This window comes from Sciurus vulgaris (genome assembly GCF_902686455.1).
Source record: "Sciurus vulgaris genome assembly, chromosome: 17".
NCBI lineage: Eukaryota > Metazoa > Chordata > Mammalia > Rodentia > Sciuridae > Sciurus > Sciurus vulgaris.
This window is the reverse complement of record NC_136478.1, coordinates 54,905,071-54,922,243: the sequence shown is the minus strand read 5'-3', so window position 1 is coordinate 54,922,243 and position 17,173 is coordinate 54,905,071. Positions and strand designations below refer to the sequence as shown.

General features: G+C 40.7%; 2 long non-coding RNA genes across 2 annotated transcripts in view; both read right to left on the bottom strand.

Annotated features, from left to right (window-relative positions):
* LOC306647892 overlaps positions 1 to 17,173 on the bottom strand; it is a 33,792-nt gene that overhangs the window by 1,153 nt on the left and 15,466 nt on the right. The window lies entirely within an intron of this gene.
* LOC306647891 lies at positions 834 to 1,384 on the bottom strand. Its single transcript, XR_013760208.1, has 2 exons — positions 1,159 to 1,384; positions 834 to 1,056 (listed from the first exon to the last, which is right to left on the bottom strand). It is a non-coding gene; the product is annotated as an uncharacterized lncRNA (long non-coding RNA).

The window sequence follows — 17,173 nt, the reverse complement described above, 5'->3', positions numbered from 1 at the left end:
GGGATTATAGGTGTGCACCACCATAGCTGGCTAAGAATTTTTTTCTATCTTACATCTGTACAAATATATTGTGTCATCAAAATGTACACTTTCAAAATTCTTTTTTTTCAACTTATACAAAAAAATGAAAAATCACCAAAAAATATTTACATTTAATATTTGGAATTATCTTTTCAATTATATGACTGGGGCTACTGAGATTATTTTACAGAATGACAACACTGTGGTAAATTTCTTTCTTATGCTAGATGTTTTCTCTTTAATTGAAAAATTACTCAATAACTTTTAAGTACATGCACTAATTTTAAAGGTATAGTGTTTTAAAGTATATGTACATTGTTAACATCAGTAAAACTACCACTCATGTCAAGATACAGAGCATTTTTTGCATGAATGTCATATTATTTCTCATGTAATATTTCTTAAATGTTACAACCTATATTGTATGTTTAGTAAACATGAAATATTTTGTTAGAGTCAGGCACAATGCTGCACACCTGTAGTCCCAGCTACTTGGAGGCTGGGACAGGAGGATTGCTTGAGCCCAGGATTTCAAGGACAACCTGAGGAACATTATGAAACTGTCCCAGAAATATCTATTTTGTTATACTCTTGAATTCTACCTGTCAAAAATGTTGCTCTTAAATTCTGTGGAATGACATGATTTCCATTATCATAAAAGCTTTAATCCTTCATTTGATACAAATGTGCATATCCAATTGAGTTTGGGTTTTTGTTGTTTTGTTTTGTTTTGTGTACCACAGATTGATCCCAGGGGTGATTAACCACTGAACCATATCCCCAGCCCTTTCTTTTTATTTTGAGAGAGGGTCTTGCGAAATTGTTGAGGCTGGCCTTAAACTTGTGGTCCTCGTGCTTCAGCCTCCTGAGTCACTGGGATTACAGACATGACCCATCATGCCAGGCTCAATTGGGATTTTTCTAATAAAGATATTTAACCAGTTTCTGAGTATGATAACTCACTGTATCTCTGTTGATACATTTTGTGCTCATCCTAATCCTTCCTTGCTGTTTTCATTTTCATGTTGTTTTTGACTTTTTTTTTTTTTTTCCGGTACTGGGGATTGAACTCAGGGCCTTGTGCTTGCTAGACAAGCACTCTACCAGCTGAGCTATCTCCCCAGCCCTGTTTTTTACTTTTTACCTCTTCTTCTCCAATCCAAAAAAATTGGAATGAATATGTATTGTACTTTTGTCTGTACACTTACCTCAATGTTAAATTGACTCAGTGAACTATTATATGATGCAATAATGGTTTTTCCAATGTAGCACATAAAACAAGGTTTTATCCACCCCTCTACAACCAGTGATATGGAAGTTTTCTTTTCAGACTATTAGATTAACATTATGGAGAAACATGTTAGTTCTTCAATTTTTATCAGATTAAGAATAATTATGCTTGTCCTGTTCAGAGTGGCAAACTCCATTCATTTTACTCTTGTTTAGCTTGGGAGCACACAATACTACATGCAAAACTTATATATATATAACCAGTATTGATATTTTGATGTTTAATCTCAAATCTACTGTAATATGTGAAGATCATGCAAGAAACCAAAAATGGTTTCATAATTTGTATGTAATTTTAAATCCTTTTTGCAAGTCAAGCACTGGGCTGCCCATACCTATAGTCCCAGCTACCTGGAAGGGTGAGGAAGGAGAATGCTTGGGCCCAAGAATTCAGGTCAACCTGGACAACATAGTTACACCAGGGGGGTTGGGGGTGAGAGAAGAAGGGAGGAACTTTAGATTTCATAGAGAAAAATGAGAGGGAGGAGGGTATGAAAAATGGTGTACTGAGACAGACATCATTACCCTATGTACATGTATGATTACACAAGTGGTGTAAATCTATGTCATGCACAACCATAGAAATGAAATGATGTACCCCATTTGTGTACAATGAATCAAAATGCAATCTGTAAAAATAAAAGAAAGGAAGGAAGGAAGGAAGGAAGGAAGAGAAAGAAAGAAAGAAAGAAAGAAAGAAAGAAAGAAAGAAAGAAAGAAAGAAAAGAATTTAAAAAAAAAAGATTACTTACTTCATTTCTGTACCTCCAATTATAAGGAAAATTTCATTTTAAAACTACCTTCCTTACTGGTAGTAGTGAAACCAGAGTTGCTCTGCTTCTTCTGGCAGGTGGCATCTGCACAAGCTGCAGACTTCTGCAGCTGAGAAGTGTCGCAGCTCTTAATGACAGGCCATGCCCTCCAATGTTGCAGCAGACCCCAGCAGCTCACCATTCATTTTTTTTCTTTTTGGATTCTTGTCTTGGGATTTCAAAGACTGAAATCCACAGACCAGGATGAGTGAGTATAAGAGAGGATTTATTGAAGAAGAGGAACAAAAGCCAGCAGGGCAGGAGGGGACCCAAGAGGGCTTCCCATTTGAGTGTGTTAGTCTAGGGATTCACTTGGGTTAATGTTACTGTTCCAAACTTGCACTAATCAATGTTTGGAAGAGTATCATGCTATTGGCCCAAAATTATGCTAATTAGGTTTTGGAAAAGTGCTAAATGCTATTGATTAGCCCTGCAATCCCATTCAGGGTGCTCTACTTCCATTTTCCTGCTGCCTCAGAAAGCCGGAGATTGCAGTCAGTGGATCCTGCATGCTTAGGACTTCCAGAGCTGCAACACTGCATGAAGTAGGTTCCTGCATCAGTGTCCTCACTGGTCAGTGTGCCTTGGCTCACCTTGGTACTGGCCTGCAGGGTCTTAGGCCTGTGCTGGCATGATGGCCTCCATGTGACCATAGGCCATGCTCCAGACCCTGGGCTGCTGCTGTGCTGATCCACTCCTCCTCCACTCTGTTGCTGCTCTCAGCAGAGACAGTGTGCTGGCTGCACAACTTGGTGGCTTGGGAGCCATGTCATTCCCCACTCTGAAGAAGTGTTTATAACAGTTTCCTAACTGGGGGAAAGGATGATGATCACTCTGGCTGCTTCAAACTGAAAAGGAGTATTGACAGGAAACAGGACTTAGGGTCTTCTTACAGAGGCCTACCTAAGGGCCCCCAGTGAGGTGGGAGCTTGGATTTGGATTCCATTTATAAGGCTATTTGTAGCTTGGCATCTCACACATGAGGGCAATCCAGAGAGCCATGGTGGTGGTTGGCAGATCACCACATGCACCATACATAGGGAAGAGATCATGTGAAGACAGCAATAAGCAAGACAGTAACACATCTTCTGTAAAGAACTAGCACAAAAGCAATTTATTAGTAAGTCCCTGAAAACCATGAAGATGAGTAGTTTATTAAGGTTTAAGGTGGGGTCTAATATATCGCCAATTTATGAGTGGAGGCCATTTAATCTTTAGAAACATTAGCAGAGTTGTTAGAAACATACACACCATTTAGTTTGTATGACGTCTTAGGTATCCACTTGAGCAATAAATATATCTATTCTTTACCACCTGATACTCGTAAAACAGGTTTTTCATTAGTGTCACCTGTTTGGTAGAGGGATCTCCTTCAGCTTCATCAGGTAGGGATTCCTTGGAAAAGTAGGTTACAGCTTTCATGTGTCATATTACATCTTTTTGAGGAGCACTTGTTGGGGCTAAATTATCATACCAGTGAAAATCAGATTGGGTTTATCTATGTAGGAAGTTAGACAGATTTGTAGGTCTTGCCAGGGTGGTGGCACACGCCTGTAATCCCAGCAGTTTGGGAGGCTGAGGCAGGAGGATTTCAAGTTCAAAGCCAGCCTCAGCAAAAGCAAGGCACTAAGCAACTCAGTGAGACCCTGTCTCTAATTAAATACAAAATAAGGCTGGGGGTGTGGTTCATTGGTCAAGTGCCCCTGAGTTCAATCCCCAGTACCCAGGAAAAAAAAAAAGGAAAAAGAAAGATTCGTAGGTCTTGAGTTGACTAGTTGACTTAGAAGAAACTTGTGACTCTGGCAGAGCCTTTCATGGTAATTATCAGGCATTCCTGTATAAGGAGCCCTTTATAACCTCCCAGTTATGCTTACTTTTTTGAGAACTGACACAAGTGTATGTCTAAAGTTACAAAGTCTTCCTTGAATGACTGTGCTTTAGATTACGCCCTCCTGCCAGGTGTTTAGGACCAAGTTGGCCAAAATTGACCTTGTTTCTATCTACTCTTAAAAGTCAGCTGAGATTCCTCAGAGATCACTCTTGGGAACTCGTGAGAGGCCTCTTGGCTTCTTCATCTTTCCTCTACAAGTCTTACCATCTGCCAGGATGGATGGGGGTCTCGCTGACCATGTGTGGCTTCCCTTGGAAGCATCAGGGATCTTTCTCTTTCCACTGACCCTCCTCTTTGTGGAATGGACTGCAACAGGTTGGCTTCCTGTTTTCTAGGGTCCTCTTGAGCCTCCTGATCGGCAGGTTGGGTGACTCAGAGTCACAGGGCCCTTAGTGAAGTCCTATCATTACCCAAGTTCTGGCTGACCTTAGAGGGCAAGGGCCAAAATATTGGCTGTTTTTTCTGAGCCCTTTTACTGCCTTGATTTTAGTCTCCAAGTTAAGTTTTAAACATCCAGAAGGGCAGTTCCACCCATCTTACAGTGGGGGCAATGGGTTTTGAATTTCTGGAAGTCAGCATTTGGTACTGGAAGAAAGACAGACATATCTATCTCTCCTGTAGGTGATAATTTATTGTCTAAACTCGGCTTCTTTTCTTAGGAGTAGTACACCTAAGTGCAAAACACTAATAGGCAACAGATACAAAGTTACTCAAAGCAACCAGATATAAGCCGGGTTTTAAAATGGCAGTGCATAGGGCTGGGGCTTGGTGATAGAGCACTTGACTAGCACATGTGAGGCACTGGCTTCGATCCTCAGCACCACATAAAAATAAATAAAATAAAAACATTCTGTCCCTCTACAACTATATATATAATATATATTAAATATATATATATAATGTGTGTATATATATAGTCACATATATCTATGGTGTCAACTATATTGTAATAATCTAAAAATAATAGTTGCTTATTTAACCACTTATGGAGTAATTGTTTAAAAGACCTTAAAACAAGTATAAACCTTTTTTCTTTTAAGACTTAGGATTTTCCTAATAAAACCTAACAGAGACAAGAAATTATCTTAATGAGCATTAGAGGTCTCTTTTAACACACACTTACTTAGAAAGGTTTCATTAGGAATTGTATATTACCCATGAAAACCAAGATATCAGAAAAGCCTAATTATTCCTGCCAATGAAAAATTCTTTAAAGCAATGGGCACTGCACTTTAAACATTTTACAGAAACCAAAGCTTTCTTAATTAACTGACCACCTAAAAAATGTGTTTTACTAATTTCAAAGATATCTTTACTTTTACCAATTTATTTTGATCAAAGTTTCACATAAACTAAAGGCATTTGGATCCACTTTTCTTAATCTATGAGCACTTATGTATCAATAAGCCAGTTCTGGTACCATGTAACAATATATGCTACAAGCATGTATGAAGACATGATAAGTATGCAGAAATGTACATAAAACAGGAAACAAAGGTTTAGTGGCTTTTTACTAAGTACTGGATCTCCACAGGTAGGAAACAAAAAAAAAAGATCACACAGTGTCTATCAAATTTAACCCTTTAGAAAGTAAATCTGTCACAGATTTTTACATTATGACTTAAACTATACAGAGGGAGGACCTGGGAAATTGGGAATATTAGGAGTGGAGTCTTTCAGCAATGGTGGACACTGAAATCAAGGATTCAGATGGCCACCTGACCTCCATGGGGGTCAAATTCACTTCCACCATCACTATTAAAAAAAAAAAACTCCAGTTAAGACAAAACAATATTTCTGAAAAAAACTGATCAGAAAACAATTAATTTAGGTGCACAGAACCAAAAGCAAGTAGAAAAACTGAGCTGAAAAAAGGGGGTTTTCTAAAAAGAGGGAACAGCCATAATTACTCTTTAAAAGAGCATGTGGAAGATCTTTATCAGACCAGAGTACAATTTTGGGTCAAAGTCAGCCCTTTCCCTTTGTCTCCCCCTTTATATAGCATTTAGGTAGGAGCATACTGAGAAAGCAAATCCCAGAGTACAAAAAAGTTTATAGCAGTTCGAATTTAAAAGTGACACCTCTTGGCTGGCATTGTGGCTCAGTGGTAGTGCCTGCTTGCCTAGCATGTGTGAGGCACTGGGTTTGATCCTCAGCACTGCATATAAATCAATGAATCAATGAATAAATAAATGAATAAATCAAAGGGTATTAAAAAAACCATACCTTTTAAAAGATACTTTTTTAAAAAGTGACACCTCTTTTCCTTGGTCTTTAATTGGTTTGAGCAACTCTGTTCATGCAAGACTAACTATAAAATGGTACTATAATTTATCCTTTCCTTGGGCCATCTCTCTCTGTGTTCCAACTTGTATTTGAATCAGACTTGATTACAGAAAAATGTTTTCCCCCAGTATTTGAGAATCAAAGGAATCCCAGTGTATGAGTGCTTGTGCCAGATGGAGAATTACCTAACTGAAAGACAAGTGGGAAGGTGACCCTTGGCATTTCTCCATTATCCAAAACAGATTGAAGTATCCCTCCATCCCCTATCGACCTCAAATGTTGGAAGCCAGGAGTGAACTGTGGGCATGTCTGAGCCAACTCTAAAGCAGAGGTAGGCCCTTTGGAGAACTCTTGGTGCAATTTCACCCATCTGAGATTGCTCTGTTGCTTTGGCAGACTTCCTGCTCAAAGAGAAGTCTGTGATTCTGAGGAAGTTATTGGCTCCAACAGCCCTAGGTTCAAACACAATTCCCAGCAGGTAGAGAGAGATACTAGTGTCCCAACTAGTCTCATGGAGCCAGCTGCCTGGAGGAGGAAGAATTACCGCACAAGTGATAAGTCCCCAATCAAGTCAATCTCCCCTAGGCTTCTCACTTCTTTTACCTTGAAGAACTCCTTCTCACCATGAATTCCTTTGGTGCATTTCATTCTAAATAAAGCATTCATGGGATTTTCCATTTGTTATGATCATACCTTGCAGGTCTCTTCCACCCATTAATGTCCCCACTTTAAAAAATGTATTTCTCATCTTCTGTGTTTATTTCTTAATACTACTTTTCAGACTTTTTCTTTTCAGCTGGCCCACACCTCCAAGGATTACTTGTTCCCTCCCCCCACAGGCAGTGGCTGAGACTCAAGGCTGTTGGTGACATCCCTTGAGTTAGACTAGTTGCTGTTACCAACACAAAATACCTAAAACTTCCTGTGATCTTCAAACTGTGAGCAATCATATATTGAGGCCTGCTGGTTGGATTAGTCACTCTTGCCAACACAAAGTACTCAGTTTCCAAAAGACTGTGCAGCCAGGTAGGAGAGGGAATTCAAGGTTGAGGGGACAGTCAGGGAGCACATCTGATATGCCACTGGGGTAGTGACCACTCAGGGACTGAGGCAGGACCTGGCCGACCCAGCCAGGGAACCTTGTCTTCATTGGGCCTAATGTCCAGCAGCTGGCTAGGCCTCACCAGAGCCTTTCCTTGAGACCATCACTCTTCTCTGGCCAGGAGAATGGCCTCCCCATGCCCCTCTCTGGAACCAAAGGTAAGGCACCATTTTTTACCTTCTTCTGTGTCTTCTGCACCTGGCACGGTACCTGGACCCAAAGTAGATGCTTAAAAAACCTGATGGAATTGAATTGAATTGAATTGAATTGAATGAGTCACAAGTGAATGCAAATAGAGAATTGGAGCAGGACAAGGAGGAGTGGGATTATCTGGACCCAGTTCAGAGAAACCTCTATAAAGATGTCATGATGGAGAATTATGGGAACCTGGTCTCACTGGATGTTTTGAACAGAGATAAGGATGAAGAATCAACTGAAAAACAAGAAATTAAAGAAATTGAGGAAGAAGTGGAGTCACAGGGTGTAATAGTTACAAGAATCACAAGTGAAATTGACCAGGACCCCATGGGTAGAGAAACCTTTGAACTTGTGGTAAGTTAGACAAACAGAGAGGAATCTTCTTATGGGAAATACCACAGGAATCTTTGACCCAAGAACAGAATAATCAGAGGAAACAATAATACTATCCATAAGAAACAAAACTCAGAAGAAAAATGACATAAATATGAAGAATGTGGAAAGGGTTTTGTTCACAAAGCCCATTTCATTCAACATCAAAGAGTCCATACTGGCGAGAAACCTTTTCAATGCAATGAAGGTGGGAAGAGTTTCAGCTGCAGTTCATTTGTTATTGAACATCAAAGAATTCACACTGGGGAAAGGCCCTATGAATGTAATTACTGTGGGAAAACCTTTAGGGTAAGCTCAACCCTTACTAGACATCAGAGAAGCCACGCAGGAGAAAGACCCTACCAGTGTAATCAATGCAAACAGAGCTTCAGCCAGAGAAGGATCAGAGGATTCATACAAGTGAGAAACCCCACACCTTATTGAGCATCAGAGAGAAATCCTATCACTGTACCAAATGTAAGAAAAGCTTTAGCCAAAATTCATTGCTCCTTGAACATCACAGATTTCACACTGGGGAAAGACCCCATAAATGTGGTGAATGTGGGAAAGCCTTTAGATTAAGTTCATACCTTATACAATGCCAAAAAATTCACACTGGTGAAAAACCTTTTCTTTGTAGAGAATGTGGGAAAAGCTTCAGTCAGAGCTCATTCCTTATTGAACATCAGAGGATCCACACTGGTGAACAGCCTTATCAGTGCAAAGAGTGTGGGAAAAGTTTCAGTCAGCTTTGCAATCTTACAAATCATCAGAGACTTCACACAGGAGACAAACCTCTTAAATGTGAGGAGTGTGGAAAAGTCTTTAGTAGAAGCTCAGGTCTTATTCAGCATCAGAGAATCCACACCAGAGAGAAGACTTATCCACACAGTGAAACTAAGGACATTTTGATCCAAATTGCAGTCTTGTTATACAGCTGGAGGTCTACCCTAAGGAAAAATCTTACAAATGTGATGAATGTGGGAAAACTTTAAGTGTTAGCGCTCATCTGGTACATCATCAAAGAATCCACATTGGCAAAAAGCCCTATCTGTGTACTATTTGTGGGAAAAGCTTTAGTCGGAGTTCATTCCTCACAGAACACCAAAGAATCCACACTGGTGATAGATCCTATCTCTGCAGCCAGTGTGGCAAAAGCTTCAGTTAACTTTGTGATTTTATTCAACCTCAAGGTGTTCACACAGGTAATAAGCCCCATAAACACATGGAATGTGGAAAGGCCCTTAGCCAGAACTCAGTCTGGTTCCACACCGGAGAACACACACAGGAGAGAAACTGACAAGTGTGACAAAAATTTCAGTCAACAGCACAACCTTGTCAATCATCAGAAGATCCACAGAGAGGTGAAAACCCAAGAAATCCACAAATGTGATGCTTGTGATGAAGCCTTCGATTTCCATATTTCTCCTATTTGGCATCAAAAATTGCATGCTGCATGGATACAGGAAATGTAGAGAAATAAGTAGGCTCAGTTTAATTTGAGACTAGCTACCCAAGTGCAGTTTTAGTGTGGCTCAATATGGGTCAGATTTTCTGATAAAGCAAGTTGTCCTGGGCTTCAGGCGAATGGTTTCTAAAGGTCCTGTGAGTAGTGGACACACGCCCATGGGCAACTGACTTCTATGACTTTGTTTTCATGATCATGAACAAAGACTCACTAGTTTATCTAAGCACCTTTTAACAAATCTTTCAGCAGAAACGTTGAACCCAGGTGTGGAACATGGAGGTGCTCTGAAGACAAAGTTGAATAAGTGCCAGGGAACTGGGAGCAGCTGACTTAGAAAATCACTGAGAATAACCACTCAAAGAATCTTTTGCCCCCATCTCATGTGGTCCTTCAATTCCATTATGTTTGGCTGTGCATGCCAAAGCCTAGCGATTAGCATATATGAGTTGTCAAACAACGCCCAGATGATTTTGAGACCAGTATACAAAGTTTTTGTCATTTGTTTCAGGAAGCTAATTGTTCAGCATGCGAGTTAATGAAAGGCTGTTACAGTGCCTGGTTATTCCCTGGTCATTGAAGTGAGTGAACCATTAAGTTCACATGTAAAGGTCATGTGAGTAACTAACAAACCTAAAATTGGAAAGGTGTTACCAAGCAATCTTTGGGAGTGCATTTTTTCACACCAAGATGGGCCTAAAACAGTGAAAGAAGATAGCTCTTCTTTTGTGCTGTCCCATCTGTAAGAGATATTTGTAATACTACATGAATAAGCTTATTCCTGAACAACCAGGAGCATGTGAAAGTGTACATATTTTGATTACCAAGAATTGGAAATAAAAAGACCTGGATTTATGATAGGAAGCTAGAGATATTTTGCTATTGCTTTGGGTTTTATGGCATCTAGATTTTGCATGTAATGTAAAAATTCTTATTTCTGGCTCTAGAGCTTCCCCTAGTTAATGATTGTTTTATAAACCTGTTAAGTCATCATTTTAATCATTAAAGCCAGTTTTGTTTTAAAAAAAAAAATGCTCAGTTTCTGCTATCTCCTGTGATCCTCAAAACATGAGTGACCGTGTACTGAGGACTAACTAGGATTTGGGCTTATTGGATTACCTGCACTTACTAACACGTGACTCAAAATCTGTTTACTGTGTGTCATTCTCCTCTTAAAAGGAGAAACCCTGATTTGTTTGGGTTTATTTGTACTGTTTACCCCCAACTATGGAGGCACTTATAGGTGGGGTGGTGCGTCCTGAAGGAACTCAGTCATTGTGCTAAGGGAGAGGTGTGTTCCTGAAGGTCATGTGCACTAGACAAGTTTTGAACTTTTTCAGATGTTTGTATTTACAGTATCAGTTTGGGGAAAAAAATAATACTTCATTTAATTTTTGTAAATAGTTTATCTAAATCACTTGTACGTGTTCAGATTTTGGTTTTTCTCTGATAGGTTTAAAAGCATTAAAAGGGAAACTGGCAGGGCTGGAAACCTAGGGAATGGGATTCTCTTTGTGAGTGTGAGCACACCTGGAACAAGAGTGTTGTTTGGGTCCGAAAAAGCACTCCAGGACTTGAATTTTCCCAATTACTTCATCCATGGATCCTACTTAAACAATTGAGATTTAGAAAACAGGGACTACATAGATTATGAAGCACACATAAGAGGAGAGGGGAAAAGAGACCCCTTTGCTCACACTCAGGAGATTAGTGGGTTGCCTCTTTCCCAAAGACCTCGGATCAGACTAAGACCTTGTCTCAGGTCCAGAACACACTGGGTGAGGGAACCCTCCATATCAGGCAAGTCAGTCGGAAAGCAAAAGAAACAAGCAGACACTTGTTTGAACTGACCTGTCAGCCTGGTTCATGTTCTGCAGACAGAAGCTGAAGCAGATCCTGACCAACATTTCCTCCATCAGAGAGGAAGGGGATTGAGCAAGCCTCCTCCAGTCAGCCTGTCACCCATGTCTTTAGACTGGGGACTGTGCTATCTGCTTTTAACTGGCCCTAGGTGCCTGGTATTTAATCAAATATTTTTCTAACAGGAGTATAGAACTCTGGGGGGAAAAGCAATAGTTCTGTTGGTCCATTTCACTCACCTTTCCAATAAACCCCATGTTGGGCACCAAAGATGAAGCCTCAGTTGCTCTGCTTCTGCTGGCAGGTGGGTCTGCACAAGCAGCAAGCCCCTGCCACTGAGAAATGGGTCCTGATGGGGGGCCATGCCCTCCAGTGTTGAAACAGCCCCCATCAGCTCACCATCAATTTCTTCTTCCTGGATTTTTGTGAATCCAAAGAATGAAATCCACATAGCAGGATGAGTGAGTGTAACTACAGGATTCGTTGAAGAATTGAAACAGGAACAGAAGTCTGGCAGGGTAAGAGGGGACCCAGTAGGGTTTCTGGCTGAGTGTGCTAGTCTAGGGGTTTATAAGCACCTGGGTCAACACTATTGGTCCAAACTTAGGCTAATTAGAGTTTAGAAATGTATAATGCTATTGATCCAAAATGTTGCTAGTTAGGGTTTGGGAAAGTGCTAAACACTATTGGTTGCCCTGCAATCCCAGTCAGGTCTGCCCCACGCCATTTTCCCACTGCTTGTCAGGAAACATGAGGTTGCAGTGAGCAGATTGGCAGATGGTGCACACTTAGGGTTTCCACAGCTTCAGCACTGCATGGAGTGGGCTCCCCATCAGGTGTCCTCACCAAGCCAGCCAGGTGGTTCAGGATGACAGGTCCATGCACCTTGGCTCACTTTACACTGACGAACAGGACTGCAGCCAGTGCCCATTGCCTGGGCTCAAGCCCACCCAGGGTGCTGCTCTGCTGCTCCACCACTCCACCATTCTGCTGCTGCTTCTCAACAGGGACCAGAGGGCTGGAAGCACAACTTTGTGGTCTGGGAGTCATGTCAATAGATTCATCCAAACTTTATATGAAAACAGAGTCAAATCTGGTTATTATCATTACTATTATTATTAATTTTCATTTTCACTTCTGACCCTATGGACATTTCCTTTGTGATGTTGCAGCAACTTCATCCACAGGTTCTAAACTTCTTGAAGAATCCTCCTAATTTCCTGATATGTTTTATTGCAAAGTAAGCATGTATGATTTTAAATCAGCTTTATTAAGGTATAGTTTAACTTTAACATTTTAACTGAATGCTTGAATGAGCATTAATAAATTATATATACCAGTGGAATGTACCACCACAATCAAGATGCAGACTTTACATCATCCCAAAATGTTCTCTTGTGTTTTATCATAGTCAATCCCATCTCTTCACCCCAGACTCCTGAACTCACATGTTTGATACTTCTCACTATAGATTAACATGGTACTGGAATAAATGACATCAACTAATGAAACAGGATAGAAAGCCCAAAAAATATATCCAAAGATTTATAATTCATTGATTTTTTTACAAAGCTGCCAAGAACACACAGGGGGAAAGGACAGTCTCATGAACAAATGCTGCTGGAAAAGCTAACCCTTATCTCACACCATACACTCAAAATCAAGGCACGATGGATAAAGGACTTCAGTGTAAGACCCGGGGCTGGAAACACAGGGGAAAGATCCACAACACTGATATTGAGATAGAGTTTTAGGGAAAAGAGAGAGAAATGCTGAACCTTAAAGGAAACACCCACACGCCATTGAGATGTAGAAAGCACAGTCGTAAACCTCCGGCTGCCTGTCCTTAGCCCTTGCCCTTGTGAAATGAGGGAAATACACAAGCACAGGGAAAACTTGTTGGGGGCTGTGCCACGTTGACCGTGCCAGGGTGGCGCCTGATCACATTGGCAGCGAGGAGGTTAATTGACATAAGCACACTCAGGTGATTTATCGTCCACGCACACAGTGTATGCGCATGTGTTCTCAAGCACTCCTAATTGTGCCTGCTCGGACATCTAGCGTCTTGCTAATCTTTGCATAAGAGGCGTGGCCCTGCTCTCCGCCTCCTAGAGGTGATATAAGCATAAGCAAAACGAGACAGCATGGAAGCAGCAAAACACACGCAGCAGCAGCCAGAAGAAAGGAAGTGGCTAGCCGATAGAAGCAGCGAGTAGGGGCAGCGGCGGAAGGCAGATCGCAGAATGGAGAACTGAGATGCATCACTAAAGCACCTTAGGTAGACACACCCTTAGTTCACAGGATGCAGGATGCACCAGTAAGAAGAAGCAGACCTTAAGTGAGGCGTGGCAAGTCTCTCTTCCTCTAAGCTCTAAGCAAAGCCTGTCCTTCTCTCAAAGTCTCTCTTAAGCAAAGTCTCTTTCTCTCTGATAAGCAAAGTCTCTCTCTCTCTCTCCTCTCAAAGCAAGTAAACCTCATTTCCTCTATCCTCTATAAACAAGCAAGAAAGCAGTGCACTAAAGAGAAAGATAGAAGTAGCTCAGTTTCCAGTCCACCACCCATAAGACCCGTGCAAGTTGTTGCTGCAAGCAGTGACAAATATCCACGGATTTTGTACTGCAAAGAGCCAGCGACAAAAACTGGCATGAAATTGTGCAGCTCCACCCTGGATCTACCTCAGTCCAGCCCCTGATACAGCCCCTCCATAAATATTAAACCCCCAGACCACTCAAGAGTGTGCCTCACTCTTGAGACAGCTGTATTCTCCCTTGAATGGGTATCAACCTTCCTAAATAAACCTCTGTCTATGCCTTTGTCTAGCTTGTGTTAAAATTCTTTTCTGTCATGTGTGCTAAGAACCCTACTCATCCTGAATTGACCTCTTCTGGGAACTCCTCAGACTTTTCTCTGGAGACATCTCTTCTCTGTGACAGTCTGGGCTATGTTTTTGGATAGTACTCCAAAAGGTCAGGTAACAAAAGCAAAAACAGAGATGTGAGTTTGCATCACACTAAAAAAAAATTAAAAACTATAAAGGAAAGAATTAGCAGAATGAAAAAACAACCCACAGATTGGGAGAAAATATTTGCAAATTATGCTTCTAATAAACAGATATAAAAGGAACTTAACTCAATAGCAAGAAAAAATAACTCATTTTTAATTGGGTTGATTTTTTTGCTTAGTGATGAGTTTTAAGAGTTCTTTGCATATTTTTGATAGCTCTTCCTTATGTGTCTTTTGTAAGTGTGTTTCCTAATCTGTGGCTTATATTCCCATTCTCTTGACATCCTCTTTCACAGACCAGAACACATTGTTATTTTGGTACCAGAGATTGAACCCAGGAGTGCTTAACCACTGAGCCACATCCCCAGCTTTTTTTATACATATCTTATTAGAGACAGGGTCTCACTGAATTGCTAAGTGCCTCACTAAGTTGCCAAGACTTACTTTGAACTTGAAACCCTCCTGCCTCAACCTTCCAAGTCACTGGGATTATAGGCATGTGCCACCTGACCCAGCCAGGACACTAATTTTTAATGGGGTCCAGCTTCTCAGTCATTTCTTACATGGATCACGTTCCACTTTGAGAAAAAGGAAAAAGAACTCAGTAAAGTCACAAACTCAGGCCATCTGGTAAATTCACCAGTGTGCACACTGAGACCCTTGATTCCACACATCTGGTTCCTCTTTATGGGGACATCTGAGGTGCCACTCATGTAGAAGTCATGGTTAAGCAGGACTCAAGAACTTAAAAGATATATTTACTCCCCTCTGATCTATTCTAGGTTCTCACCTGTTTGTTGGTCTTGGGTTTTGGACTTCCCTCTGGTTGTCTGTCTGTGTTTTTGTTTTGTTTGTGTCTGTTACTGCCCCTTTTAAGACATGGCCTGCACTGCACTGATCCTATAGGCAGTCTCTTGGGAAAGAGCTTGGTTGGTCAATTTAAAAGTTCCCATCTGTCAGCCATGGTTTTGGGGCTCCTCTCTGGTTGTCTGTCTGTTTTTTTGTTTCTTGTTTTTTACAATCTTGCAATTGGAGTTGGTCTGTCAGAGGTACAGTGAGTTGAAGAAAGGGCTATCTATGGGGATAAGACTGTAAGATAAAGTTTTACTCTAACACTCTGGCTTTTAAATAGCTTTCTGGATAATTATACAATCTTGCATTTGGAGTTGGTCAGTCAAAGATAAAGAAAGTGAAAGAAATCTATATGTGCAGATCTGTCTGCTTTAAAGGTTCTTGTCTATCATCCCTGGTTTCAGTGATCCATGTCTGTTTTTTAGCTTCTTTTACTGGACCTTTAAAACATGGGCCATGCTGCATTGATGGTCTTTTGAGCAGAGAGATCTTGGCTGAATGGGCCATGTATATGTCTGTCTGTCTAAGAGACAGTTTACTGTAACACAATCTGGCCTTTGAATGGTTTTTCTGGATTGTTACACAATCTTGAAGTTGGAGTTGTATGAAAGAGATGACGTTCGTACAGGTTTTTATGCAGTTACATGATAAGGGGTCTAAATAATCAGGCTCTAAGTTGAAAGTGCCTAAAGGCACTGCCTCTGCTGTGTAAGGATCACAGGACACTAGAAGAAAGGGTTAAAAAGATTTGAATCCTTTAAGCCCACTGCAGGTACTCCCCGCACTGTTTCTCAGCCTGGCCCCAGGTGGCCACAGATCATCTCACTGTGGATCAAGGACACTAGGCCTAAGCTGGGGGGAAAAAAAATTCCAGAAAAGCTACCTGAACTGGAGAAAAATAGCCAAAGAGAACATGGCCTCTGCCCTGCCTGCCAGTCCCTTTTGCCCAGGGTGGGTGGAGGCTACTGACCACAAAGGATGTGGCAATAGGTTCCAGCACTGTCAGTTTATCACGTGGGGACAGGAATAGTCTCCCCTTTAAGATCTGACAGGCTACCCCACTTGTGCAGGAGATATCCATCGCTGGAGCAAAGCAATTCTTGCTACAACAGTATCCCATCAAACTGAATGCCTAGGGAGACTGGCAGAAAAAATAACTGCTCCCAGAAAAGAAAAAGATGGAAATTAAGGCCAACCATGTTTTGTAGGCAACCTCTGCAAAGGGATCTTCAAGGAAGCCTAAAGAAAAGGATGGAAAGGGCCTCCTCCATTGCATGTCAATATGCCTAGTATAAGAAAGGGTCCAAAAGAGCCTCTGGGTACAGTTGACAATGGGGAACTCAAAGTTGATGGCATTGTGATAATGATAAGAAAGAAAGGTCAGGCTCAAAAATATCCTGTGCTCCACCCCCTTGAATGCAACTTAGGAGAAAAAAAGATTAAGGTACAGTTTTTGTATATGGCAGATTTTCCAACCCTTTCCTGGGATGAAATTTTTTGTGCAAACTAAATGCACAGATAACATTCATAAGGATTGTTTTTAAATATGAATTTAAGAAAGGGTCCAAAACTAGAGAATATAAAATAAATTTATAGGTATGGAAATATGCTTTAGTGCAGAAAATTAGAAGGTAAAAGAAATGTTTCTGGATGAGAAAGTATTTTGTCTGGTAAAGTAATATTCTTGCACTAAAGTCCAAGATGAAAGAGAACAAAACTAAGGATGTAAACAAGTTGTCAATGTCTAAGTAAGTCACAAAAGATTTGCAGAAGGCAAATCTCAAAAAGTTGGTTTGTGATTAAATTTGCTATAATTAGCAGTCAGTCCAGGTTATCTGAACTTTAATGTACTGATATGAAGCAAAGTCTGAAACATTGATCTGCTCTTATCTATCAAGATAATTTTCTCATATCTGTTAGGTTTCATTACTTAGGAAAACTAAGTCTTAAAAGAATTAGGGTTTGTACCTGTTTTAAAGTCTTTTTAATGATGCTTTGTAACTGGTTAAATAAACAACTTA